A 4662-nucleotide genomic window follows, 5' to 3' on the forward strand; every position below is an offset into this window, starting at 1 on the left:
AGAAACATGTATGCATGTACACACAGTGTTAATATTTAAGAATGTAAATCAATAATGACACTTAATATTTAAGAATGTAAATCAATAATGACACATAAAAGGACATTACTATTTATAATGAGAATCGCAACGGTTTTGGGTATATATATCATAATGAAATGTAAAGCACACTCGGACTCCATGCCAACTTTAAACTACTTGCAAATTATATTACGTTATTAACTAATAGTTTTTGTCACTTATATGTAACTTAATTAACACTATAAGTGGCGTAAAAGTATGCTTTATCAACCAAAATCCATACTAAATAAAACGATGCATGAATTCCAACAAAATATATTTTCAAATTTATTAACAATTAACATGTAACTCGAAATCCTAACACACTGTATACATACGTAAATCTTAACACAATGCATACATACTTTTTGATTATCAATGTGTCCTTTTGTTATAATCACAAAAATAACCATATCGCATATAATTGATTTATTCATACTGGGAAATTTAAACAAACAATAACAAGCATACAAAAACAAACACTCGTAGCCAGAGTGTCGACTCTTGGTATAGAACATAATAAAAGATGGCAAAAAAACTTTAAATAAATCAACTTTGATAACTAAATTATTAAATCAATGTTTCCTTTTTATATTTGCATGGATGTGTAATACGGTCTAAATTGTGACCTAAAACATGTACTACAATGCAAACCGGTATGTTTTAGATAATTCAAGAAAAATAACTTCAAAATAAAATGACTTTGTTAATTATATGATAACCAAAATTAATATTTATTCGATTTTTAAACATGTTTTTATTTTTACATCTGTGAAACAGGTTGTAATTGTATCGATAATTTAATGGACATGCTGAAACTCAGATTTCATGATAAAACCTTCGTGCCATTAAACGTTCAAGATACTTTGCTCCTAATAAAAGATATTCGGTCAAACACATTGGCGTGAACGAAAATGATAACGACATGTCAACAGACACCAGAACGACGATAAATGTACAAAAATAGTTAAAGGAAACCTCGTGATTTTTGGTTAAATAAGAATTTCGTAAATTAAACAAAAACTGACACAGTACTCAACTTTAATAAACACAGTTCAAGCTATGAAATAAATAGTAAGAGTGTAAAAGTTGTAGTTTTTCAGCATAGGATGTTAGAATAAATCTTGATTTATTTGCACATCACATATCTTAAGATGTTTTTTCATACATTGCTGTCATTAAAATATTATTCAACAGACGTGGCAAGAAATTTTCGGAGCATCGTGTTTATTCATGTGCTGTTTTAAATGCCTTCATGTCTTAAAGCGGGATTATACGATTTTTATGTGTGTTAAATTGTAATATATTAAAACAAATATGTTACAATAACACAAAAAGGCAAGAAAAATTATACATTGAAGACGAATTTCATTTAATGCAGCAAAGACAAATTAGCGCCCCGAGCTGATTGTGACGAAGATATTTCGTACATATTTTCCTACAATAACCGATGCATTCGTCTTTTTATTAGGATCAGAGTTAGTGTTCGTGTGTCGTATGAATATATATAGTTGCAGGAATCTAAAATGAACCGATAAACTAAATTTAGACTCACGTCGTACATGCATGATATACATGCTGGCGAATTCGACTGTACAGACATTTTCGATTTCAGAATTAATATTGAATGTATAATAAGTTTTTTACACATTTTATATAAATTCATAAATATTTGACAAAATCGTATCATCTCGCTTTAAACGTTTTGGTGCATGTTGCACAGGCATGCTTTCCTTAGCCCATGGTCCGAAAGGCTGTATTTGTTCATTCGAAGAATTGATACGGTTTTGTACGACTTCAAACATGTTTCATAGTTGTATATTTTTCATCAGAATGTGTACTTAAATATTGGTGAAGAGCATATATTCACTGACATTGCTTCGCACACAGTTTACACGTTTATTTGATGCCTTGCCTAGGTGAAGCTCATGTTCATGCCTGTTTAGCCAATACGTCGTAATGATAATCTTCCCACTCTTGACTATAAACGTTTGTACTATCGGTGTGAGAACGGGTGTGACACTGACGCGCATTTTTACAATTGAATGTTTTTCCGCACCCTTGAAAATCGCACACGTAGTTACACCCACTATGAAGCGACATGTGACGCTTTAAAGAGTATGCGCAAGATAAAGCAACACCGCACCCTTCGCACTGAAGATCTCCGTTGGACGATGACATCTGTAATTAAGGAAAAAAAACCGAGTGTGTCATTCCGCGTAAAATTTATAACAAAGTAGTCCATGAGATAACACATTTTGTATTGAACAAAAAACCTTTTTAACATTGGTGTCTTATGCTTTTGTTTTGAAAACGAGACAACGCTTATTTTTATCAATAACGGTAAATCAATAACGAGAGTTCTATATTGGTTTCGGGGCTCTCGTGTTCACTCGCAGAGCTCTTCGTACTCAGAAGGCTAGTAATATGTGCCCGTGAGAGGATTTCAAATTCAATAATTATTTATTTAGATCTGTAAGTGATCCTGTACTCGATGCGTTTATTACATTGAAGTATTGGATGTTAAATGCTGCTGCATAGAACTGTGATGTTAAAACCTTGCTGTTGAAATATTAAATTCCGTGTTTACAGTGGAATTTGTGTGGTGGATGGGGAAAATGAAATCTGAATTCAAAGTATGTTCAGGAATTGCGACAGACACAGGATTTGTTTGTGATGTTTGTTTTGCTGTACATGTTGTGTTTGTTGTTCTAATGGTGTGTTCAGACCTCGACAGTGCTTTTGTGAACGTTGACAATAGGGTTTAACATTGTTGAAGTAGTTTTTCAGTTACTGAAGAATAGTTCAAGATATACTGACCATTCTTAAGACCAGTAATAGCCATAAGTTATAGCTTCTGGACAAGATGTTTTCACGCTGAGTGGTTTGTGTAGCGTTTGACCTTTGGACGATTTGCTGCCACCGCCATGGTGTTTAGCATCTTTGCAAGTTTCACCTCCCCAAGGCGTTGTCTCAAAAACAATTGACTTGAGCAACCCTCTTTGATTCGCGGCGCTAGGTAAAATGGATCATCATCGTTTGAGAATCTATCTGGTCGCTTTGCGGAATAAGACGTGTACATGGCGATTTGGTCACGAAAAGAATTCACCCCAAACATCTTTGGGATGACCTTCCTGTAGTCGCCCAGATTCTCACCAGTGCGAGTTTATGTATGCCTCTCACGAAACTCTAATAATTCTTCACCTCTGCAGTGGTTTGCGGCTGCACATCGTCTCATCTAAATATATGAGGAATGCTATGTTTGTGATGTGTTTTATGAATAATTCATTGTTTTCTTATTGCTATTTTTTAAAACAAACAAATACATAAAATGCGAACAAAAATAAATGAAGAAACAATGCCATTTGCATTGTCATCTGTCAGGGGCAACACTTTCAGTTTCAGCGGACGGCCGCCTGGTGGCGCAACAGAAAGAATGCAAAGACACGATTGTTTCGAGATATGGTCAGACGAATGTGTTTCAACTAATTTGTGGCGTAAAATTCTTTGAGTACAGGTTGTTGAATTTCTCAGTTCCACTCAATTTGGTTAATCAGTATTAATTTATAAATAAACAAGTATATTCTAGGGGGTTTGAGCTCTCCGCTGCCATTGCTATGGACTCCTTCGGGAAAACACCGCAATGACGCAGTGGGTCACAACCCATCTCTTTACGTAAACATTAGAGCAAAAGGCTAACTGCACGGGGCGAGGTTTGGTTGGTTGGTTGCTTGCATGGTTGGTTGGTTACCCAGACTTGCAGGGGTCAGGTTGATGAGATCTTCCCGGCACTACACCCTGTTGGTAAAGTTCGGTGGTTACTGGCACCGCAGTAGGAGCCAGCGTGTAATTGTGTTTACCGGCGTGTGGTGTCATGGTTACTGGCAAATGGTATTACTGGTGAGATATATGGGTTACCGGTAAAGGTTGGTGTATGCCAGAGGGTTATATAGTGTGGCTGCTAGAAGGTAATATAGTGGGTCACTGGCACAGGTATAAATGCGCGGTTACGCTCCGTGAAAGTCTAAATTAGTAACCATCACATCTAGGAAATTATTTTTTAAACACACCAAGTGCTCACAGGGTTTTGCGCCACATACTGCGGCCTTTACGCCAATACCTATCCCAGGCTTTTGATAACTTTGGCATACACTGATTAATTGAATGTATGGTTAGTTTCAACATAAAAATAAAGACAAACCACGTATATTCTGGTTATTTATTGTATATCATAACATAAAATGATTTACAATAGTTTTAATGCGCGTAGACCTATTTAGAAAAAGTTAATTATTTTAGTCATTTATTTCAAATCTACAACAAAATAAGGGTGTCCAAAACATCCTCATTGGCATTGATGTTCCCACATTACCTCCTTATAATCAATGTCAATGAGTTGTTCTTTTATTATTCTTATATATACTTTATCATTTGTTTAAATTTTTAAAATAATTAAAAATAGTTCAAAAGAAATATGTGTAAAGTAATAACTCACCTATGGGCGCTGCTTCGTAGAATCTTAGCACTCGATAATAAAGCTAGACACAAGGCGTTAATATACATGCAAGGAAAGAATTTAAAAAAAACTTACGGTGATGCTTG

The sequence above is a fragment of the Dreissena polymorpha genome, chromosome 9 (assembly GCF_020536995.1).
Source record: "Dreissena polymorpha isolate Duluth1 chromosome 9, UMN_Dpol_1.0, whole genome shotgun sequence".
Lineage (NCBI taxonomy): Eukaryota > Metazoa > Mollusca > Bivalvia > Myida > Dreissenidae > Dreissena > Dreissena polymorpha.